This window comes from Microcaecilia unicolor, chromosome 11, assembly GCF_901765095.1.
Source record: "Microcaecilia unicolor chromosome 11, aMicUni1.1, whole genome shotgun sequence".
NCBI lineage: Eukaryota > Metazoa > Chordata > Amphibia > Gymnophiona > Siphonopidae > Microcaecilia > Microcaecilia unicolor.
In genome coordinates, this window is record NC_044041.1 from 175,477,197 (window position 1) to 175,502,858 (window position 25,662).

Here is a 25,662-nt window from a genome sequence, read left to right on the forward strand (position 1 = left end):
AGACATGGCATATGTTGATGGAGACTCAGAACCTCCCTTTTAGTGTGTCTGTCTGTCTGTCTCTCTCTCTCTCTCTCTCTGTTTCTCTACACGCTCCCATCTGTGTGTCCTGTTTTTTTTTTTCTTTTGGTCTCTTTCTCATTCTCCTGCCCTTCTCCCTCTGTATCTCTCTTGCAGGTGCTCCTGTAAAAATTGAAAATGTCTCTTTGTAAGAAAGAGGAAAGAGACATATTGTCGGATAACTGCAGATTCGTTTATATAGAAAGCCACCAGTGTATGCAGCCATGTATAAATTGTCTACAGACATAACCAGGCAGGGATGGCCTGAATAAGGCCTGCAGTGCATGAAAGGAAGCTCTCTGTCCCCGAAACCACAAGCTAGTGTCACATGGTAGGTCCTAGAACATTCTGAAACTAGACAGAAACAAAATGTAGGAAAAAATGTTAAGCAAACTTTTAATGTTAAGTATCTGGAAACCTGCAAATTGATTTTAGGGAAAGGCCAATGGCAAGAGACGGCTTGTAGAATTGCTTTGGGAAGACATGAAGTTAGAGCATTCGTCATCTCTCTCCCATAATGAGCTCTCCTCTATCACATCTGGAGATGAATCAGAAGACCTGTGCACATACTTTCTTCCTGGCACTTGGCCAGGTTTTTTTCCATTAAATGTCAGGCACTAAGGGAATTTGTTGGTTATATCAACTTCTCTTGGTCACTTCAGTTATTGGAATGATTTGGGGAGCAAGATGTTTGTAAATACATCTTGACCTGTATAGGGCAGGCTCAGGCTGTCAGAGGACCCCTCCTCCCCTCTTTTCCAATTTGTCCTACACTGTACTTTTGCAGATGTGTACACTACACACAGCCAATGGTGGGGTAGATGATCCTGCAGGAGTGGAGTGGAATGGCCTAGTGGTCAGTGTTGCCAGGTGGGCGGTTTTACCGCCCAATTGGGCGGTTTTCCGCAACCCGCCGCGGGGGCGGGGTTGATGACGGCGGGGGTGGGGGTGATGACGCGGGGGTGGGGGTGTCAGGGGCGGGGTTTGAGTTTGGGCGGGTTTTGGGCGGTTTTTGTGCTGGATTGGGTGGGAAAAAAATTTTCCACCTGGCAACACTGCTAGTGGTTAATGCAGTGGCCTGAGAAACAGGGGAAACAGGTTCAGTTCCCATTGCAGCTCCTTGTGACTCTAGGCAAGACACTTAGCCCTCCATTGCCCTAGGTACAAAATAAGTACCTGTATATAAAAGGGGCAGACTGACAATGATCTGGGCCCCTGGGCAGTAAAGGCCATTGGGCCCTCCTGGCCACTACCCATTGCCCCTCCCAGTGCTGCGCTGCGCTGCCTCCCCCTCTCACACACCACAGCCCCCCTACCACTGCAGCTGCCACCCCCCTCCCACACACTACAGTCCCCCAAGCCAGTGGCATAGCAGGGGGGGCTGCCACTCGGAGCGGGGCGGTTCGCCGTTGCACCCCCCCCCGGGTGCAGCACGATGACACCCCCCTCCCAGCTCCCGCACCCTACCTTTAAAAAGAATATCGGGAGGCGAGGCGCAGCGCCTGCCCTGCACGTAAAAGAAATGTGGACCGTTGGGCCTTCTCTCGCTCTGTCTGTCCCGCCCTTGCGGAAATAGGAAGTTGCGTCAGCGGAGGGCGGGACAGATAGAGCGAGGGAAGACCCGATGGTCCACATTTCTTTTACGTGCAGGGCAGGCGCGAGGCGCTGTGCCTCGCCTCCCGATATTCTTTTTAAAGGTAGGGTGCGGGAGCTGGTCGGGGGGGGGGGGGGTCGATTTGCCGAGGGGGGGGAGCTGGCAGGGTGCACCCCCCCTGAGCTGACACCCGGGCAGACTGCCCCTCCCCCCCTTGCTACGCCACTGCCCCAAGCTTCAGTGGGCCCTTCCCACTAGTGGTCTACTGGCTTCTTCGGGGGCAGGAAAGAATTCCACTCTTTCCTGCCCACTACCTCTATTCTACCCAGCACCTCCATGTTTTTAAAATAGGTGCCGAGACTTCCTATGGTAGTCTCACAGGTCTCGATAGTCTCGCAAGACTGTCGCTGGGATTCTCGGCAGCCATTTGTAAAACAAGGCGGTGCGGCGCTGGGCAGAATAGTGGCAGCGGGCAGGAAATAGTGTTGTTCTTTTCTGCCCCCGCAGAAGCCACTAGATCACCAGGGGCCCTTCAAGGTAGGACCAGGAAGGGCCCACTGAGGCTCGGGGATGTGCAGTGGTGGTGGCAGGAGGAAGGCAGCCTCTGGGCCTTCAGGCACTGCCCGGTTGCCCAAATGGTCAGTCTGTCCCTGGTATTAAATATATAAACCGCTTTGATTGTAACTACAGAACATTTGTGATGCCCAACTGCAGAAAAGGGATAAAACCAAACAACATTATTACCCAAATTGCAACTGAGTGAAGTGAGACACAGGGGCATAACAAGGCTACTTTATGACCTAGGCGTGCTCTCATTTGCACATGCGTGACACATGTAAATATTTAGAACATTTAGCATTTGCACGTTGAGTGCACACTTACATACGTTAATGCTAGTATAGCACCTAAGTGCTATTCTGCAAACGGACCACTTCACTTACGCTGCATATTTGCAAGGGGGCGGAGCATTGCGGGACCTAGGCAGGGCTCCCACTCACACATGCAGCTTAAAAATGACTCTGAGTTACCCACCTCCTTGCCAACCTTAATCATGCACATTTAACAGTAGCTCTATAGCCGGCATAAGTGCGAGCATCTAACCAGTTCCACTGATATTCTATAAAAAAACCTAGATGGCTCAGTTCAGTAATAGAATAAGCTCCTACCACGTGCCCCCTGGGCGCCTAATTGAAGATTCCCAGTTATAGAATTGCTCTCACTCACTCTGAAGCTGGATACAGAAGATCAATCACTGGCAGAGGTGGGGATTAGAACTCAGGTATAGAAACATACACCCTGCTATTCAGCTTGCGGCGGTCAGCATTTTTTTAAACGCTTTCCGTCGTCGGCTGAATTAGCCCTCAATATTCAGTGGTGGGCCATGTCCGGCACTGAATATTGAGGGCTAAGTGTGGGTGGAGCTTATGAGGGCCCGCCCAATATTCAGCCAGGCCCACTTAAGAGAGGTATGAGGGTGCCAGCACTGAATATTGGCTAGGACCCACACACACTGCAACTGCAGCAGCAGCAGCGTGTACCATGGCAGAGACGGCACCCGCTCGCGCTCTGGCTCAGCTCTCATCTCTCCAGGTTCCTTCCAGCCCGATTTCAGCTCAGGCCCACCCACCACCACCCAAGCGCACATACTCACTGACTGCAGCAGCCTCCTAGCGTACTACACGTCGCGCCGTCGTGGGCACCTGCTCACTGCCGCTCAGCTGATCTATCATCTCTCCAGTAAGTTGCAGGTTGCATCAGCGCATCGTTGTTTTCCGTCCTACGCGGACATGGCTGTGCGCAGTGGCGGGCGTGCTCAGCCTCGCTCTCGCTCCGCTCGGCCTCAGCTCCGTCCGCTGAGCTCGCTCGTGGCAACTCAACTGGCATCTGAGGGGCGGGCATAGATGCAAGTGCACGCACGGCACGTAGGATTAGTGCGAGCCTCAGCCTGCCCTGGCCCTGCCCTGAAATGTGGGAATTTGGGAAAATGGAAATTCAAATCGAGATCATTCCAGAATCAAGTACCTTTACTTTACTGCCAACTCCAAGCAGCAGCAGCTGCCAGCCCATACAGATAAGCCCAGCTGCCAGGTAAAACAAATGTTTAGGGGTTTTTTTTTTTTAATATGTACAATGTAATGCTGGTGGTGGGCTCTTCACTGCCTGTATTTAATCATTAAATATACCTTTTTTCCCCCTTGGCAGTGAAGACCCTACCCCCACCCAGAAACCCACCATTAAAACTTATTGTTGGTGGGTTTCTGGGTGGGGGTGGGCTCAGTGCCCAGGTTAAAATGTTTAAAAAAAAAAAAAAAAAGGTATATTTTACATGTTGGTGTGGGTTTTGGGGTAGGAATGGTTCTGCAGTACCCAGGTTAAAAAAATAATAATAATAAAAATGTTTTATATGTAATGTAATGGAGTTTCTGGGTGAGGTTGGTCTCTGCAGTGCCCAAGACATAAAAATAAAGGTTTTATATTTAATGTTGGTGTGCTTCCGGGTGGGAGGAAGGGAGATGCCAGAGTATGGGGGTGGGTAGGGGGTAGGACAAGGCTGATGCTAGGCTACAAGGAGGGGTGGGGAGTAGGGTAGGCTGATGCCTAGCTACTGGATGGATGGTAGGAAAGGGAAGGGCTGATGCCGGGCTATGAGGATGGATTGGGGGGGTAGGGAAGGGACGGGTTGATGCCAGGCTATGAGAATGGATGGATGCAGTGGTGTTCCTAGGGGACCTGACACCCGGGGCGGATCGCCGATGCGCCCCGCCCCCTGGGTGCAGCGCCCCCCGGAACAGTGCGACGCCCCCCCCGGCGCACGTCGCTGGGAGGGGGTGCCGTGCGCCTGCCGGCTCTTCGTTTTCATGCTCCCTCTGCCCCGGAACAGGAAGTAACCTGTTCTGGGGCAAAGGGAGCATGAAAACGAAGAGCCGACAGGCGCACGGCACCCCCCCAGCGGCGTGCACCCGGGGCGGACTGCCCCCACCGCCCTCCCCTTGGTACGCCACTGGATGGATGAATGGATGGGGGATAGGAAAGGGAAGGGCTGACGCTGGGCTATGGGGATGGATGGATGGGGGGGGGGGTAGGGAAAGGAAGGGGTGATGCCTAGCTACGGGGATGGTGCCCACCCATATTAGTTTTGGACCCACCCAAAATGTCAGGTCTGGCTACGCCACTGACCCACATAACTATTTTATTTTAATAAAACTCTTCCGATCCCCCTCCTGGCCTCTCTAATACCCCCTCCTTCCTAAAACCCCTCCCCCGGCTGCGATATCCTGTCCCTCCCCTCCCCCCCCCCAACAACGTGGTACTTCTTGTAGTGCCACAAGAGGGTGTGTCAGCCATTTTGAAAGACAGCTGCGAAGGGGCAGGAATGAGGGGGCTGTGCTCATGACCTCAAAGACTCCTGCTAGACCACCAGGGGCCCACATAGACATCGGGAAGGGGTGGGAGCAGGGGATTCATTCAGGGGAGGAGGTGGAGATGGACTTAGGAAATCGCAACGGGGGTAGGAGGGAGGGGATATTAGACAGGCCGGGAGGGGGATCAGGAGGGTTTTATTTTTAAAAATAGTCATGCTGGTGTCAACCTGATATTCAGTGTCGGCACCCGCATAGCTAAGCGGCCTGGGCTCCTCCCCAGTGCCACCTCTGACCTGCCTACTTTTTAGTTGAGTGGTCTGTGGGGATATTTCTTTGTTTATTTATTTATTTGTTTGTTACATTTGTATCCCACATTTTCCCACCTATTTGCAGGCTCAATGGCGCTCTGTGGCACTCTCCGGTTAAGTGCTGCTAAATATCCCCACTTAGGCAGCAGGAAGTGATTTCAGTGGGCAGGAGAAGCTAAATTGCTTTGAATGTGGGCCGCATAGTAACTTAACCCAAGCTCTCATACAGAGAGTTGGACTAGAGCTGAATTTGAACAAGGTATATACAATGTTCACTCTTCCCACATAAAATCCTTTACATGTTTCCTCTTTTCCCCTGCTCTGGTTTTAGTGCCACCGTAGAGGCTGGAGCTGGTTCAGGGTTCCCTAGAACCCTGCCTGCGCTCTGCTCCTCCTGCCTGGGTTGATGGCAGCACAGTCCTGCATCCTGTTTCCTGCCTTGATCTGGAGCTGCACGTCAGGCCAAATCCCCAATGGCTTCCCTGACCAGCACTCTGACGCACCTTTCCACTCAAGCCTACATTATCCTCTGGAGACAGGAACCTCATGGAACATGGAAACATCCGTGCTTGGAAAACCTTCAGGAGTGTTGGATATAAATCTTCATTTTTGGGACCAGTGCCCGAGGCGTACAACACACTTCCAGGCTGAAGGGCAATGAATCAGAATCTATTCAAATATTTCAGCTGAGGAAACTCGACTTTCCCCATCTTACCTGAACTTCTCTGGCATAACTTTGCTTGTGTCTGAATGATTGTTCTGCTAGAGAGACACACTACAGTCACCCTCCAATGTACACACATGCCTGCATTTCATCACTGCCTGGACACATTACTCTTTCTTCTCCTGGGTCCTATTCAAATCCCAAGGGTAGGGAAATATTTGAAGCTTCTGAAAATCCCAGCTCCAACAAGGAACCGGCACAGGCAGTGTGTTCATGTCATGTGCTCTTCATCATCCCAAACTGGGACAGCTCTGGTCTTCAGTCTCCCATCAGATCGAGAGTGAGCCAGGGATTAGGACAGAGGCACATGGAGATAAAGTGTCTCACCGCAAGTTCATACATGGAGAGTGGCAGAGCTAAGGATTACAGTGGATGTTCCAGGCCTTTTCTTAACCTAATTCAGTGCTCTACGGTACAATCCCAACATTTCTCCCCACCAAAGATGAGGACCTTGGGGTCAATATTCAGCGCTTTTGCTCCTAAATTTATACTCCTACATTTACGCTCTTAAATTTACACTCCTAAATTTATGCTCCTAAATTAGGGTCTATTATGCTCACAGATTTAGCATACATTTAGGAGCATACATTATGCTCCTAAACTTGTGAGTATAAAATTATGAGCATCAATTATGCTCATAAATTTAGGTGCATAAATTTAGGAGTATAACCTTTATAGAATAAGGCCTTTATAGGCTGAATATCAACACTTAAGTGGCCAAGTGCTGACCGCCCCCAGCATAGCCATCTTTGAGTTTGGTGCTAACAGTGATATTAGCCAGCTAAGTGCCGCTGAATATTTTCCAGAGAAGGGAAAACAGTAAAACTAGAGGACATGAATTGAGATTGCGGGGAGTAACGTCAGAAAATTCTTTTTCACAGAGAGGGTAGTTGATGCCTAGAATGTCTTCCCAAGGGAGGTGGTGGAGAAAAAAAAATACACAGAGGATCTCTAATTAGAAAATGAATGGTATAAAAAACAAAACTTAAAGGGTTGCATATGTGTTTGCATGTCAAGTGGTGCTTAAGTGGCAACTCTGGCTATATCAACTAAGGCTGGTGCTGAGCTGGCTTGTACAGTTTGAGTTTCGCATATAGCAATCTGGTTTAGGATGGGCTGGAGAGAGCTTTGACAGAAACTCCAGTAATTGGAAGTTGGAACATGAGGACAGTGCTGGGCAGACTTTTACAGTCTGTGTCCCGCTAATGACAAGACGGATTCGGGTAGGCTGGAGTGAGCTTTGATGGCAACTCCAGTAGTTGGAACATACGGACAGAGCTGGGCGGACTTCTATGGTCTATGTCCCAGAAACACCAAAGAAAGATCATGCTCAAGTATATAATATCACAATCATCATCGATTTAATCTTGAATTGATAATGAATGTGACTGTTGGGCAGACTGGATGGACTGTTCAGGTCTTTATCTACCGTCATAGCCGCCAAGAGGGGGGCAGGGGGGACAAAATTCCCCAGGCCCGGGCCTCCAAGGGGGGGCCCGGTTCCGCAGTCCCACCCGCCCTCCGTCGTCGACCGTCTGCCACTGGGCCGGGCCCCCTGCATTGAAATCACAGCGCCTCTCACCTCCGTGTGAAAGCGCTGCAGGCAGCAGGGCAGCAGATCGCCTCACTTCGGCCCTCCTTCCCTCCCTGTGTCCCGCCCTCGTCTGACGTAACTTCCACGAGGGCGGGACACAAAGAGGGAAGGAGGGCCAAAGGTAGGCGATCTGCTGCCCTGCCGCCTGCAGTGCTTTCACACGGAGGTGAGAGGCGCTCTGATTTCAATGCAGGGGGCCCAGCCTGGTGGCGGACGGAGGGAGGAGCGGCAGGGACCTCAGGGGGGAGGGGGGAGCAGCGGCGGTGACCTTGGGGGGGGGGGGCGGGCCCAGCCCAGTCTCGGCCCAGTCTCTCGGTGGCCCTGTCTGCCGTCACTTACTGTGTTACTACGTTACCTTTCATCGCCAGCGCTTACAACCAGTGGCGTTCCTAGGCTGGCTGACACCCAGGGCTGATCGCCAATGCGCCCCCCCCGGGTGCAGCGTGGCCCCCCCCCAGTGAAATTACACCCCCCCCGGGTGCAGCGCGACCCCCCCGGGTGCATTTTTACCTGCTGGGGGGGGGGGGGGGGTGCCGCGCACCTGTCGGCTCCGAGTCCGCTCGTTCCCTGCTGCTCCCTCTGCCCCGGAACAAGAAGTAACCTGTTCCGTGCAGAGGGAGCAGCAGGGAGGGAATAAGCGGACTCGGCCAACAGGCGCGCGGCACCCCCCCCAGCGGCGTGCACCCGGGACGGGACGGACCGCCCCCGCCCCCCTGGTACGCCACTGCTTACAACATATCAAAGGCTGGTGTAAACACTCACGAGTAACTGAAAGTATTCTATAACCTTAGGATTGGATTCTGTAAATGGCGCTCCAAGTTGGGCACCATTTATAGAATAGCATGTAGTGCCGGGATCTGTGCTCAACTTTGGGCATGAGGATTTACACCAGCTGAAACCAGGTGCAGATCCTCGCATGTAAATTAGGTGCCTGGTCCCCCAAATTCTATAATGGTGCATACATCTTTAGTGAACATACCTGACCCGTTCATGCTCCTCCCATGGCTATGTTCCCTTTTCAACTGCACGCTAAAATATTTATGAGCACATCTTTATAGAATAGCGCTTAGCAAGATGCGCACGTATATTCACATTGATTCCAATTAATGCCAATACTTGATTGTCAGCGCCCAAATATTGGCGCTAATTGGCTCGTTACTCAACTAAATTGTACACGCAAATGGGCATGCACAATTTTGAGCACCATATATAGAATCCAGGGATTAGTGTGTAAGTTCTGGGCACGCCCCTGACCTGCTCATACCCATGCCCCTCCTGCATCCAAACCACCAACAATATTTAGTTAGATTTTGCTCGCACCTTTTTCTGTAGTTGCTCAAGGTGAGGTACATTCAGGTACACTGGGTATTTCCCTGTCCCTGGAGGGCTCACAATCTAAGTTTGGAAAAGCTAAGAGAAGCTGGTAGAGTAGTCAGGAAAGAAATGCAAGATGTGGAAGAAAAAAAAATAGCTAATACAGTAAAATGGGGGGACAAGACATTTTTTTAGATATATTAGTGATAGGAGGAAGTGCTAAAGTGGCACTGTGAGATTCAAAGGGAAAGGGGAGGAATATGTAGAAGCTGATGAAGATAAGGCAGAATTGCTTAACAATATATTTCTGTTCTGTGTTCACAGCAGAAGGTCTGGGAACAGGACCGTAGAAGACAAACACAAATATGAACGGAGGGGTGGTAGTCCCTGAACAATTTTCAGAGGACTGTGTTCGTGAAGAACTGGCTAATCTAAAGGTGAACAAAGCGATGGGGACGGATGGCATACATCCGAGGGTACTGAAGGAACTTAGGGAAGTTCTAGCGGCTCCATTGGCTGACCTTTTCAATGCTTCTCTAGAGTTGGCAGTGGTCCCAGGGGACGCCCAAAATCAGCTTTAGATTATAACGATTTGGGAGCCCACGGGAGAAGGGCGGCTATCTCCCAATTTGGGTCGGAATATGCCCGCCCTTCTCTTTCGAAAATAAGCCTGATGGTCTTTATCTGCCTACATTTTTCTCTGTTTCTATGTTTAGTTGCATGCCAAAGGAATTGCACGTTAAAGATTACAGAATTGCAACTAAGGCCAGTTACATGCATAATGGCAAATTAGTGCCAATTAGGACCAACGAACTCCAAATATAACCCATTGGTAGTTAGCGCCAATTAGAGCCTTATTTAACTATTAACTTCTGCATGTATAGGCCATTATTCTATTAACGTGAAAAGTGTTTGCAAAAGTCTAGAATTAGGGGGTATATGCAAGTGCATTCCTGGGAATGGAAATTGTGAGTTCTGCACTAAGGCACCAAGGGCTGTGCAAATGTTGATGAGGCCGCACAGCACAAATACAGAGGAAGGGGGTGGGGATGAAGAGGTCAGAGGCTACCAGTGGGCGAGTTGCATAGGATGAAACCATAGCTCAGTCCTGTCCTGGAGATACGTGTATTGTCATAGAATAGCATATCAGCACAGGCGGAAAAGCTATGCCTGCCTCGGAGCAGCTCTAACTTTGTACTAGGGCTTTTCTGTAGGCTATTTTATATATTCACATGAGCGCATAGTAACATAGTAAATGACGGCAGATAAAGACCTGAATGGTCCATCCAGTCTGCCCAACAAGATAAATTCATTTTACATGGTATGTGATACTTTATACCCAAGTTTGATTTGTCCCTGCCTTTCTCAGGGCACAGACCGTAGACGTCTGCCCAGCACTGTTCTTATACTAAAAGTTCTGAAGGTAACGTTGAAGCCCCTTAAATTTACACTCCATATCTATTCAGTTACGATCGGGGCGTAGACCATAGAAGTCTGCCCAGCACTGATTTTGCTTCCCCATTACTGGCGTGGCCACCCAATGTCCGTTAAGATTCCGTAGATCCATTCCTTCTAAACAGGATTCCTTTATGTTTATCCGACGCATGTTTAAATTCCATTACCGTTTTCATCTCCACCACCTCCCGCGGGAGGGCATTCCACGTAGCTACCACCCTTTCCGTGAAAAAAGACTTCCTGACATTACTCCTGAGTCTGCCCCCCTTCAACCTCAATTCATGTCCTCTAGTTCTACCACCTTCCCGTCTCCGGAAAAGGTTTGTTTGCGGATTAATACCTTTCAAATATTTGAAAGATATTTATAAAAGCATACATTGCTTTTATAAAGCAGGTGCTGCATATGCACATTCCCTGCCTAGGCACTCTAAAACTTCAAAATACCTTTTGGGAAGTAAGAACTCCCCCTAAAATCACAGGTCAGGAATCTTGGGATACTGCCAGAGTCATCACTGATCTCGCAAATTCAAACAGCCTTTAAAAATTGTCTCTATCACCTATGGCAGCTAGGAAATCTCTCTCCATATATTGAAAAGACGAGTCTGACCACATCACAACTGGACTATTGTAATGCCTTGCACACTGGTCAAATCAAAAAGAGTTCGTGTCAGCTTAACTAATTCAGAATGCTGCAGCACGACTGATAGAAGGCTGCAAACAGCATGTTCACATCACATCTTTCCTTCAGAAGCTACACTGGCTACCAGTACTAGAGAATGACACAGAGACAAAATTTGTCTCCGTCCCTGCCCCATCCCTGTGAGTTCTGTCTCCATCCCCGCAGGCCCCATCTCCATCCCCGTCCCATCCCTGCAGTTTCAGTCCCCATCCCTGTGGGCTCTGTTCTCATCTGCAGAAGTCTCAAACACTTATGATTTTATATTTAAATCATTTTATTAAAGTATAAAAAGGAACAATACGCTGTGCAACTGTTGTTTATAAATAACAAATAGAAAACAATAATAACAAATAGCAGCTATAATAACCCTCCCATCACCACCACCCTCTACCCTTCCAACTCCAACAATAGCTGACTTCTACTACCCCAAGGAATCCTTATCCACCCTATTAAAATGTACAGGGGTACAAAATAAAACCCATTCTGTATGCCTTAGAAGGGAGAAATATGCCTTATGAAGCACTGTTTTGATTTTTTAATCTGTGGATGAATAAGTCATCAATAATCTCAGGATTCAGTCTAGCTCTCCTGTCTTCCACAGTCCTTCCTGCAATAGAAGGTGTCTTCTTAGAAGATGTGCTGGTAGCAGAATCTACAGGATCCCCCCATGCAAATTTTGCTAGCTGTGCCAGCATGTTTGCTTGTTTCTCCAAAACATAAACATATTGTTGTCTGCATCAATCAAACAAATAACAGCCCAGTTCATTTCAAAGTAGAAAGTGACACAAGGACAAAGTTTGTCCCCCATCCCCATGTGATCTGTCCCCGTCCCCACACTGTTCCCATGTGATCTGTCCCCGCCCCATTCCTGCAGGCTCTGTCCCCATCCCCATCCAAATCCCCGCGGTTACCGTGGGTCCCCATCCCTGTGTCATTCTCTAACCAGTACCTTACAGGGCTAAATTTAAAACTCTATGTTTGATTATCAAGGCTCTCAGACAAAATGAGCCAGAGTACTTAAAGAATAAGTTAACCCTTTACACACATTTGAGACCTCTAAGATCCTCTCAAGGAGCATCACGTGACCCTTAACCCATTAGGGTTAAGCACCAGGATACATGATAGACTTAATCGACCTACCACCCAAAAACGCCTCCAAATCAACACGATCATATCTATACCTACAATACCCAAGCTGCAAAGGTCTTAAATACAAATCTACTTATGCATCCAGCTTTTCCTACATAAGCACACAACTTTGGAACACATTACCAAAAGCTTTGAAGACGACCTACGACCACCTAAACTTCCGGAACATGCTAAAAACCACCCTGTTCAAAAAGGCATATCATCCCGATCCAACATAAAAGACTAACCTCGGCTACACAAGAAAACCAAAGCACGTATGATCACAACACTACTCTTCCGCATTACGACTATTCTGTGGCTTTGCCATATAAACTTCATCTTACCACAACAGCACAATGTATTTGTTCACACCGGAAACAGTAAACTCCGGTACTATGTAAGCCATATTGAGCCTGCAAAAAGGTAGGAAAATGTGGGATACAAATGGAACAAATAAATAAAAATAAATAAAATTAGTGCCCACTGTTCCCAAATGATTAACTGTACAAAGAACTTGGCTTTAGTTTACCCACCATTTTATTTATCCCAACTGACTCTGCACCACCCATCTTGTCCCCATCTATATATCTGCATTTTTTCCCTCAGCTATATGGTAAGCTGTATTGTGGAAAAGAATTAGTATCATAGCAAAGTTATTTGAATATTCTAATTGTGTGCTTATTAGATATTCCATCACTACTATGCTTACATCTAATTATATATCTGTTATTTGAGACTCAGTGCTGTTAAATGTGTATATTTTTGATCCAGTTTCATGATAGTCCTAAGTAGAGAGGTGTGGTAGCCATGTTAGTCCACTCTTAAAGGTTATCAATAGAAATCAAATAAAATAAAACATGGAAAAGAAAATAAGATGATACCTTTTTTTATTGGACATAACTTAATACATTTCTTGATTAGCTTTCGAAGGTTGCCCTTTGATGTCCCCATGCATACCTCCTACTCACCCCCACCCTGTCAGACTGTCAAAGTAATGCTTGGATGCTTCACTTATATATACCACATTTGCTTATTTCCGATCTGAGGAAGAAGGACAACCATTTGGATACAGAAAGTGAAAGTGCCTTGGTGCTTTGTAGCTTTTACTATATGAGACGTGGGGTAAGGAATAATATATTGTAGAGGAATATATTTGAGTTATTCCCCAAGTTTTCCACGTCATCACTGTGACCCCTGACGCAGGTGCTAGTCACCGAAACACGGCCCGTGTCGGGTCTTTTTGTCAAGGCTCATTCATTAAAGAACTGTGTTCCATTTTTAAAGGCCCGTGGTGCTGTTTTTTTTGTTTTGTCAATAAAAAAAGGTATCATCTTATTTTCTTTTCCATGTTTTATGATAGTCCTATTATTAGGTCTCAATTTGCTGCTTTCCAGTTTTCCTCTTTCTTTCATTCTATTGATGTCTATACTTGTTCATTTTACTACTGTTATACTGTTAACAAAATTGTAAGTTTGATGTTAAATTGTACCTATTGGGTGAATCTCTTCATAAAGGCAGTTAATAAATCCCAATAAATAAATAAATAATACAACAATTGCCTTCCACAAGGGAAATTTTCAAAGATATTCTTGCTGTTTCGCCATTCTTTTTTTCTCCTCGGGGTGTCCAAATATTTGATTCCACTTCAGCTGCTGCTTCTTAGTGTCCTACATAAAGAAACAGCAGCCAAGGTAGAATTGAAAATTTGGACACCCTGAGGAAACCAAGAATGGTGAAACGGTGGCCATTTAAAAAAAAAAAAAATTGATTATTAAGGAATCATCATACTAATGCTACTACTACTACTATTTAGCATTTCTATAGCGCTACAAAGCATACGCAGCGCTGCACAAACATAGAAGAAAGACAGTCCCTGCTCAAAGAGCTTACAATCTAATAGACAAAAAATAAATAAAGTAAGCAAATCAAATCAATTAATGTGAACGGGAAGGAAGAGAGGAGGGTAGGTGGAGGCGAGTGGTTACAAGTGGTTACGAGTCAAAAGCAATGTTAAAGAGGTGGGCTTTCAGTCTAGATTTAAAGGTGGCCAAGGATGGGGCAAGACGTAGGGGCTCAGGAAGTTTATTCCAGGCGTAGGGTGCAGCGAGACAAAAGGTGCGAAGTCTGGAGTTGGCAGTAGTGGAGAAGGGAACAGATAAGAAGGATTTATCCATGGAGCGGAGTGCACGGGAAGGGGTGTAGGGATGGACGAGTGTGGAGAGATACTGGGGAGCAGTAGAGTGAGTACATTTATAGGTTAGTAGAAGAAGTTTGAACAGGATGCGAAAACGGATAGGGAGCCAGTGAAGGGTCTTGAGGAGAGGGGTAGTATGAGTAAAGCAACCCTGGCGGAAGATGAGACGGGCAGCAGAGTTTTGAACCGACTGGAGAGGGGAGAGGGGAGAGGTGACTAAGTGGGAGGCCAGCAAGAAGCAGATTGCAGTAGTCTAAACGAGAGGTGACAAGGGTGTGGATGAGGGTTTTGGTAGAGTGCTCGGAAAGAAAGGGGTGGATTTTACGGATGTTGTAAAGAAAGAAACGACAGGTCTTGGCAATCTGCTGGATATGAGCAGAGAAGGAGAGAGAAGAGTCAAAGATGACCCCAAGGTTTCGGGCTGAGGAGACAGGGAGAATGAGAGAGCCATCAACAGAAATAGAAAACGGGGGGAGCGGGGAGGTGGGTTTGGGGGGGAAAATGAGAAGCTCGGTTTTGGTCATATTTAATTTCAGGTGGCGTTGAGACATCCAGACAGCAATGTCAGACAAGCACGCTGAAACTTTGGTTTGGATGCAAGGTGAGATATCAGGGGTAGAAAGGTAGATTTGGGAGTCATCAGCATAGAGATGGTAGGAAAAGCCATGGGATGAGATTAATGAACCAAGGGAAAATAGATAACCGCCATGGCACAGGGCTGCGACTGAAGCAGAGTCATCAGGGCAGAGCCAGGTTTCTGTTATGGCGAGCAGATGGAGGTGACATGAGATAAAGAGGTCCTGAATATAGAGGAGTTTGTTACAGATAGAGCGGGCATTCCATAGGGCGCAAGAGAAGGGCAGAGAAGAGGAGGGGAGTAGAGGAATAGAGATGAGGTTAGAAAGGTCACGGTGAGATCTGTAGAGTTTGGATAATATTTGGTGAGGAGGGCCAGGATTGGGATTGATGTCACCAGCTGAGAGTAAGAGAAGGAGTAAAAGAGAGCGGAGGAGAGTAGGAGAGGTGTGGCCACGAAGGCGTCGAAGGCGAGAGGTATTTAGGTGGAATGGGGAAGGCAAAATGGAGGGAAGAAGGAGACGGAGATTAAAAGCCAAGAGGGAGGAAGAGGGTAGGAGAGAAGGTGAGGTGATGAAGTCAATGGATGGGAAGTGAGTTCCTGTAGTAGAGAGAGGTAGGGGGTGAGGGAAAAGATTAGGAAGGGACAGAGCTAGGTTGTTTACACTCTGATTCTGGATCTCTTTCTAGTGTTTGTATTTGGTGTCTCTAAATACGGCTCGAAGTACGTGTGTTGTGAATCAGTGGTCATATTTTTAGCGGCTTCGGGGGGGATAACCTTCAAAAGTGGCATTCTACCTGATTAAATAGGATTTTACAGGCCTAGAGGCCTTTCAGGATTGTCCCTCATACTGTACAACCTGCCTTATCTCCTTCCACTCTCCCCTCCAGGAGGGCTGTGTATCAGTAATCCTGAGAATGTTATTCTATCACTAATAAAAATAAAGAGCTGTGAAAATACTTCCTCCCCCCTTCCAGTGTCCCAGGAGGGTGATCGCTGGAAAAGATAATAATACACATATTAGTTATCCAAGCTTCCCAAGTTGCCTCCCAAGTCTCCTCTCCCCCCCCCCCCCTTCCCCGCGGAAGCTAGCGCTTAAAAGCCAGTGAGAACACAAAGACTCAGGCAGCCAGGAGAGGCAGCTGTCAGGAAGAGATAAGCAGCCCGCAGTCTACCGTCTCTGGAAAATGAGAGTGGTCCAGCTCAGTAAAATCTCTCACCCAAAGTGAAAAAACATCCAGCCATATGAGAGAAAGATGTAGGGAAAAGCAAAAGGGAGAGGGATGGAAAAGGAGAAAAGATGAGAGGAAGAAGAGGAGGTGACAAAATGAGAGAGATGGGAGTGTGAAGGGGAAGAGAGTGGCTGAAGAAGCGAAGAGACAACTATGAAGCGGCAGAAAAGAGTAGAGAGACAGACAAAATGATGCTCATGACACAATCAAGCCCATAAATTCATTTGCATTTCAGACTTTTCATATGCACCCATCACCAGAAACAGGCGTGAGTTCGAAGACAGCTAAACAGGGGAGACATAGAAGTACCCTCTTTCTAAAAAGATAAAGAGGGAGAGGATGGGAGGACAGTGAGAAAGAGAAAGGACCTTTGGCCCCCCAATCTCATAGATCACAAGTGGGTCAGAACACTCCTTTCCAAATGCTTGAGTTGTTTCTCAGAGAACTTCTAAGGCTCAGAGATGGGGAATTTCTTTTTTAATCCAGGCCCCCATCTCATTTCAGAGGAATCTTAACAGGCCACTTGTTGTATTGCAAGTTGCATAAGGGTATACATTTAGCATGTACACACAAAAATGTACACTAGGGTTGCCAACTTTTTAACAGAGAAAACACACCTGCCCCGCTTCATGCCCCTTCTTTGCCCCTCCACCATGTCTGCCCCAAGTCCCTTGCCACACCTACTGTCGCTGTTGTCCCCTATCTACCCCTCTACAGCCAACTGGCCCAGTGACTCTTTTCTGCATGTCTCTGTTTCTTCTTCCTGTCTTTGCAGGGTCTCCTGTTTAACATTTAGCATTTCTTCTCTCTCCATATCCACTATCCATCTTTCCTCTGCATCCCTTATCCATCTTATCCAGCATCTCCTCTCTGTGCTTCTGTCCCTATTCTCTACTCTCCCCCGCATCTTCCCACCAACTCCCATATTCAACCTCTGTTCTTCTCCCCCTATGTCCAGTATCTTCCCTATGTCTCTATCCCACCTTTCCCCAGTAGTGCTCCTCTGTGTCCCTGTCCCTATACTACCTCCATCTCCAGGATCTTTTTTCTGTGTCCCTGTCCCTCCCCTCTTTCTTCTCTTCCTCCCACAGAACCCACCCTGGGACCAGCATCTCTTCCTGCCTCTCCCTTGCCCCTTCTCATGGCCTGGCATTTTTCCCTCCCTCCATGGGGCCTGTGTCTCTCCAATCCCCTCCCCCCACAAATGGTCTCTCTCTCTCTCTCTCTCTCTCTCTCTCTCTCTCTCTCTCAATCCCCTCCAGTCCCCCACTCCTGGGTCCAGCATCTGTTCCCTTCCTCCAGTGTGGTTTCTCTCTCTCCCCTGCCTCAGTGGATCCAGCATTTCAGTCTCCATCCTCCTCCTAGCAAATCCAGCATCTTTCTCTCTCCCCCCCTCCCCCCCACTCCTTCCCTGATGGACCCAGCTTCTCTCACTCTCCCTAATGAGTCCAGCATTCTTAAGTCCTTCTGGACAGACCCAGCATTTCTCCTCCTCTCTCTCACCCTTCCCTTCCACAGAGGATCCAGCATGTCTCCTTCTCCATCTCTCGCCCTGGACAAATTCAGCAGCTCTGAAGTCCTTCTCTCTTCCTCTCCTAGTCCAGGCAGCATCTCTCCTGCTGCCTCTCTCTACGTTCCCCCCCCCCCCCCCCGATCAACCCAGCATCCCTCCCTCTCCCACTGTACCCCGCTCCCAGTCCTGAAATGTGCCTTTGTTGATAAGCGGCAGCCGCAGTGCCTTCCCATGGCCGCATCCCGCCAGCGTAGCAACAGGAAGTCGTATCATAGGCAGGATGCGGCCAAGCATAGGGAAGGCCCAGAATGCAGGCAGAAGCTGTTTGCTTGAATCACTGTACTTGTCAATTGACAAGGAAGGCACATTTCAGGACCCAGGGGTGCAGGAGGAGAAGGAAAAATGCTGGATAGACCCGGGGGAGGGGAGGGAGAGAGAGAGAGGCAGCAAGGAAAACGCCGGAAGAAGAAATAAGAGGGAGAGATGCCATAGTGCCAAAGCATCAGGGACAAAAAAAATGACTTTTCTACTGCCAGTTTTGAGGGTCTGCCAGCAGTTGGCCTGGCCACTGAAATACTGACCAAGCCGGCTGAAAACTGGCTAGTTGGCAACCTTAATATACATATTTATTTAGATAGCTTTAGAAATGATAAGTAGTAGTAGTAGTAGTAGATGTCTTTACTGAAAAAAAGAATAGAAAACATACATTTAAATGTCAAAATTCATGAAAACAAAATTAATCTTTAACAAGAAGAAAAAAATATTATTAAATTACTTTAAACAAAGAAAAGATGCTTAGGGCCTCTTTTACAAAGCTATGCTAGCGAATCCTGTGTGGCAAATGAGAGGAAGCCCATAGGAATTGAATGGACTTCATTTGCCACACCGGGAATCGGTAGTGTGGCTTTGTAAAAGAGGCCCAAAGTGCCTGATACTTGTGCTGTGATCATGTCATCAAAGAAAATAAAAAGGCACCAAAAAACTTATTTCTATACTAGTAAGACAGGCCCGTTTCTGACACAAATGAAACGGGCGCTAGCAAGGTTTTCCTCAGAGTGTGTATGTTTGAGAGAGTATGTGCGAGATTGACTGTGTGTGAGAGAGAGAGAGTGAATGTGCGAGTGTGTGTGTATGACAGAGAGAGAGTGAGAGTGCTGGGTGCGAGTGTGTCTCCTCTGTCCCCCCTCCAGCCACCCAGCGATTCTCCTCTCTCCCCTGCTCCCCCTCCAGCCACCCAGCGATTCTACTTTTTCCCTTGCCTCCCTCCAGCCACCCACCGATGCTGTTCTCTCCCCTGCTCCCCCTCCAGCCACCCATCGAGTCTCCTCTGTCCCCTGCTCCCCCTCCAGCCACCCAGCAATTCTCCTCTGTCCCCTGCCTCCCTCCAGCCACAAAGCGATTGTCCTATCTCCCCTGCCACCCTCCAGCTACCCAGCGATTCTCTTGTGTCCCCTGCCCCCCTCCAGCCACCCAGCGATTCTCCTTTTTCCCTTGCCCCCCCTCCAGCCACCCAGCGATTCTCCTTTTTCCCTTGCCCCCCTCCAGTCACCCAGCGAATCTCCTCTCTCCCCTGCCCCCCCTCCAGCCAGCCAGTGATTCTCCGGTCTCCCCTGCTCCTCCTCCAGCCAGCCAGCGATTGTCCTATCTTCCCTGTCCACCCAGCGATTCTCCTATGTCCCCTGCCCCTCCCCCTCCAGCTACCCAGCAATTCTCCTATGTCCCCTGCCCCCCCTCCAGCCACCCAGCGATTCTCTTTCCCCTTACAGCACCACACTGCCCAAATCTCTGCCCCTCTGCCAACCGCCCAACCTCCGCTGCCGTGCACAGCTCAGCATGCACGGCCACTGAACGGTTTAGCCAATCGCCACCATGCACCCGCCCTCCCACCTGTAGTTGGTCAGTGCTGCATGTGACGTACCCGGAAGTACTCTGACGTCACTTCAGGAGATGGATAGAGCTTTAGAGAGAGCAAGAATGTTTCAAGGCTTCACTTTCTCAGCTTCAGAACGTTGGAGATGCGTTTTATTATATAGGATTATATCAGGCTGCCCTAAAGGCCTCCTCTATGCTAAACAAACCTTGTCTCTTTAAACAGGAAAAGACAAGAATAATATTTATCCTTCATCAGGAATCTGTACAAGACAATCCCTGCCTGTGACAAAGCTTGTAAAGCAATTCATAATTCCTGAATTACAGCTGGTAAACAGTAGCATTGGAAAATAAGGTGACCTCCCCAAGGTCACACAGAGGGTCAAGAGCAGAGCCAGAATTAGAACTGAGTCACAGGGAGATAAACTGACTTCTGACAGAGAGTCAGTGGCACAGCCGGGGATTAGAGCTGAGGGTACAGGGAGAGAAAGTGATTCCAGAGGTTAAACAGAAGCGAGTCAGTGGCATAGTTAGGGGTTAGAGATTAAGCCAGCGGCAGAGCTGGGGATTAGCAGGGAGACACAGACAGGCTGATGCTCAGAACTTCTGTGGTAAAGCTGACAGCGCAGAACCTATACCATCAGAACAGCACAGAAAACTAACTCGCCAATATTCAGCGGCAGATGGCTAATATCGCTGTTAGCACCAAACTCAAAGATGGCTATGTTGGAGGCGTTTCGGGGGGACTAAATCTGCACTTGGCCACTTAAGTGCTGATATTCAGCCTATAAAGGCCTTATTCTATAAAGGTTATACTCCTAAATTTATGCACCTAAATTTATGAGCATAATTGATTCTCATAATTTTATACACATAAGTTTAGGAGCGTAATGTATGCTAAATCTGTGAGCATATAATAGGCCTTAACTTAGGAGCAAAAATTTAGGAGCATAGATTACGTTCGTAATTTAGAAGCGTAAATTTAGGAGTATAAATTTAGGATCATAACCTTTATAGAATAAGGCCCTAGGCGGCCAGGTTTACCGCATCAATGGGATCACACAAGTCTGTCCTGTTTTTATGCGGTAACCCATGGCATTTTTGAAAGAATTCACTCAAGACAGTGTTCAGCAAAAAGTAAATCAAACATAAGCAATAGACAATTACAGTAGCAAAAATATTCAAATAACAGTACACTTTTTTTGGTCTTTTCGTTCAATATGTATACTTACTACTACTACTACTTAACATTTCTAGAGCACTACTAGGGTTACGCAGCGCTGTACAAATTAACAATAAGGATGGTCCCTGCTCGGAAGAGCTTACAATCTAAAGGACGAAATGTCAAGTTGGGGTAGATAAGTTTTCTGAGAGGAGGTGTAGTGATTAGGTGCCGAAGGCGACATTGAAGAGGTGGGCTTTGAGCATTGATTTGAAGATGGGTAGGGAGGGGGCACGGCGTATGGGCTCAGGGAGTTAATTCAAGTTGAAGATTACTTAGCTTGTAAAGATCTGGTCCTTCTCTCAGTGAGAGCTTTTTCAACGCTGATCGCGACCACGACCAACGGTGGCCAACGTTTCGTCACCTGCTTCATCACCGTTGGTCATGGTCGCGATCAGCGTTGAAAAAGCTCTCACTGAGAGAAGGACCAGATCTTTACAAGCTAAGTAATCTTCAACTTGAATTAAGTATACATATTGAACGAAAAGACAAAAAAAAGTGTTCTGAGCTAGAGAAGACAATACAATGGGTAGTTTATCAGCTCAGAGGTTATCAACACAAATCAAACAAAATAAAACATGGAAAAGAAAATAAGATGATACCTTTTTTATTGGACATAACTTAATACATTTCTTGATTAGCTTTCGAAGGTTGCCCTTCTTCGTCAGCTCAGATGTGAATGCCGATGATAAAGCAGCCCAGCCCAGCCCCAGCCCCCCCCCCCCCCCCCCCCCCCGTGAGCTTTGAAGTTTTATAGCCGGGGGCTTCTTGAGGCATCACCTCTACAAACTAAATGTATGGTTTGTGCAGATGCCAATTGAGCACGAAGTGTTTTTAAAATCTCTTTCATAATTGTGATTATTGGTTTAAACAAAATAGTTAGAAGGAGATTTCCTTCACAATATGTTATAATCGGTTGATAGTATACTACTTACAATGTCAACACAATACATAATAAAACATTTTAATAAATAGCGTAGGGTATAAGCAAAGATGGAACATATAGATAAGTAACAGAGTAAGAAGAGTTAGAAAATAAGGGGACTAATTTAAAGAAAGTTGCACATGAAGTCAGAGAGGTGAATAAATATTATCTCAGCTAGGGTAGGAGTAGATCAGGGCAGTGGCGTAGCAACAGGTGGGCCTGGGTGGGCCAAGGCCCACCTAGTTAGGGTTCAGGCCCACCCAACAGTAGCACATGTTTAGCGGTAGCTGTTGGGGATCCCAAGCTTTGCAAGCTGAAGACTTCCCTGATGGTAACAACGCTGCTCTCCACAATACTGGCACCTGCACATGCTCCGTTTTCAGTGCATGCCTGCTGCAGACTGCTAAGGTGGAAGAAAGCATTTTCCCGTCAGTTGAGATATTTTTTTTTGTGTGTGGGGGGGAGGGAGAACACTTGGTGCCCACCCACTTCTTGCCTAGGCCCACCCAAAATCTGCTCTCTGGCTACGCCCCTGGATCAGGGCCGCCGGGGGGAGGGGGCAGGGGGACAAAATGCCCCAGGCCTGGGCCTCCAAAGGGGGCCCAGCGCCGGGGTCTCTCTCTCTCTCCTGCTCCTGACAGGACCCAGGTGATTGTGTCCCAACAGGAGCAGGAGGGAGAAAACTCCAGCGCAGTGCCCCCCCCTTGGAGGCTGGGAAGGACCTGGATGAACAGACACAGCATGCTGCTCTTCTTCACAGTCTGCCGCATCGCCTTCCCCTGCGGCTGCTTATCCATGTGCGACCTGAGGAAAAAAAAAAGCAGTAGCAGGGGAAGGCCATGCAGCAGAAGGAAGACAAGCAGCACTGGAGGACGAACTCTTCTGCTGGCGGGGCCTTGAGAACCCCACCAGCCAAGGTACTTAACAGTTACGGCGTGCAGGTGGCAGCAGCGATTGGGGAGGGTGGGGTGGCAGTGGCAGCGATCGGGGGGGGAGTGGCAGCGGCCATGACGATGATCATCCTGGGGGCGGGCAGCGGTGGTGACGATCCTGGGGGGGGGGCTGGCGGCAGCCTTGCCCCATGCTCGGCTCAATCTCTCAGCGGCCCTGGAGTGGATAAATAAGTCCAGCTGTAGTATGTGCAGGGTGGTGCCACTTCTTGTGCATGTGAGACTAGTAAGTAGTTATTTCTTTCAATTAAAGGCCTGGTTGAACAGCCAAGCTCTCACCTGCTTCCTGAAGTAGAGAGAGTCTTGTGTGGAGGAGTAGCCTAGTGGTTATTGCAGTGGACTTTGATCCTGGGGAACTGAGTTCGATTCCCACTGCAGCTCCTTGTGACTCTGGGCAAGTCACTTAACCCTCCATTGCCCCTGGTACAAAATAAGTACCTGAATATATGTGAACCGCTTTGAATGTAGTTGCAAAAACCTCAGCAAGGCGGTATATCAAGTCCCATTTCCCCCCTTCCCTTAAGTGAAGCCGTGTGGGGGCTACTCTGGAGAAGGCTTGCTTGTGGGTATCACATCATGTAATGTCCTTTGGAGAGGGTGTGGTTAGGGATACTTCTTGGGAAGACCTTAGTGTCCTTGGAAATGTGTAAAGGATGATCCTGTTCTTCAAGAGCTCAGGGCCATTTCCTTAAGGGCTTTGAAGATCAGAAATAGAGTTTTAAATTTAGCCCTGTATTGTACTCTTAGCCAGTGAAGTTTTTCCAAAACGGTGTGATGTGGTCACGTCACTTGCAACCTTCTATGAGTCTTGCTGCAGCATTCTGAATCAATTGGAGCTGGTGCAGACCCTTTGTAGTCAGACCATTGTAGAGTGCATTACAGTAATCCAGTCTTGATGTTATCATGGAATGCACAACTGGGATAAGGTTGTTTGGATTTGGGGAATCAGAGTAAGTGTTGAATCTAACTGTATTCCAAGGTTCCTGACGAGATTTGAGGGGCAGTTCGTACTTCCCAAAAGTGATTTTGGTATCAGGTATGTGCCCACTTGTGTTAGGGAACCAGAGAAGCTTGGTCGTACTTGGATTCAGACAAAGTTTGTTGTTTTAGCTCATTCTTGAATTGGTGTTAGACAAGCTGCTGAGAAATCTAGCAGTACTAACACCGAGGCAAATCCTGTGAAGATCATCTAGTAGGGATAGGAGGACCATTTCTGTTCCATAACCAGGTCTGAATCCAGATTGTCATTTCTCTCTTCTAGTCAATCATTGAATTTGTTCTATAAGTTTTCCTAGAAATGTGATGTTGGATACTGGCCGGTAACTTTCAAGTTTGTCATGGTCAAGGTTGTTTTTCTTAAGCAAAGGGCTCACCACTGCTCTTTTTAATGGTGTTGGTAATTGCCCATTAAAAACCACAATTTTAGTGGTACCTTCTATGAGGCCCACAGTTGCCTGCTACACTACCTTTGATGGGCAGAGGTCAAGGGAAAAGGTAGTTGGTCGAAGGTCTCTTAGGATTTTGTCAAGGCTCTCTTTTGTTATTGGGTTAAAAGTGTCCCATATGCAGTAGCGATCCTAGGTCGGCTGCCACCCGGGGCGGATCGCCGCTGCGCACCCCCCACCTCCGGGTGCAGCAGCATCCGTCCCCCCAGGGTGCAGCATGAGACCCCCCCTGGCGCATCAAGTCCCCCCCCCCCCCCGGGTGCATTCTTGGCTGCTGGAGGGTGCAGAGAGCAGCCGTGCGCCTGTTGGCTCCACTGGCTCCCTGCTCCCTCTGCCCGGGAACAGGAAGTAACTTGTTCCAGGGCAGAGGGAGCAGGGAACCAGCGGAGCTGACAGGTGCGCGGCTGCTCTCTGCACCCTCCAGCAGCGTGCACCCGGGGCGGACCACCCCCACCGCCCCGCCCTTGCTACGCCACTGTCCATATGTCTGTGTCAGAAGGGGACAAGTATGTGCACTCCTGGTTAGCTGACTGGAGACTGGGTGGGACTGCATGTAAATCCTGGTGGAGACTTTTAATTTTGTTGGCAAAGTGTTGGTTAATTTTGTTGGCAAAGTTGCTGCATTGAGCCTGCCATGAGTGGGAAAGCGCGGGGTACAAATGTAACAAAATTAAAAGTATGCAGCAAAATCATTGCAGTTCAGTTTTGACTGGGCAGGCTGATTTTGTTGTGGGAGTTGCAGTAGGCTGTTTACTATACTGAACAGGCACATGGTTGAAATGGTAGTCTATGCAGTGCATTCAGAGAAATATTGTTTTTTTTGGTTGCTATTAAGGCTTGGCGATACTTTGTCATGTGTTTCCTACAGTTTAGCCTGTCCTCATCCAGGTGAGATTTACGCCATCTCCTTTCCAGTTTTTGCCCTTCAGCTTAGGGATCCGAAATAGAGAAAACCAAGGTGAGCATTTGTGAGTGGGGCATAAGACCTTTTTCAGTGGTGCCATTTTCTTTAAGGTCTTAGCTAAGTGTGTATTCCAAATATCAACCTGTTCTGACACTGTAGTTGTCTTTCCATCTACATGTGGATAGTCCAAGGCCTCTAGGAAATTCTCAGCAATCAGCTTTTTCTTGTCTCTGATTTCCTTCCAAACTCTGGGGGGGGGGGGGGGTGCCTTTGTTTCAGGTGGTCACTTAGGGAAAACTTAATTAGAAAATGGTCAATAGGGGTGTTATTTCAATCCTGCTATCCCAGATGTCAACCCCTTTGTAGAATACGAAGTCCATTTTAAGACCCTTTTCATGGGTTGGGGAATTGATCATCTGTGTGAATCCTAGTGCTGTCATTGTGTCCAGCAAGGCAGCTGTGGTGATATCTGGGGTTTCAATGTATAGGGTAATTAAGGGTCACTAGTGTAATCAGATCCAGGAGTTCTTGCACAGATAATATGTTGTTACAAGGTGCTTGGTATACCATGAGCAGCCAGATTGGTTTCTCCTCTTCAAGCTGGGTTAAAAGA

The 25,662-nt window shown here is 48.1% G+C and overlaps 1 protein-coding gene across 1 annotated transcript in view; it reads right to left on the reverse strand.

Annotated features, from left to right (window-relative positions):
* The window catches only part of EHD2 (EH domain containing 2), a 112,680-nt gene that overhangs the window by 8,640 nt on the left and 78,378 nt on the right, over positions 1 to 25,662 (reverse strand). The gene's annotated exons all lie outside the window — the stretch shown is intronic.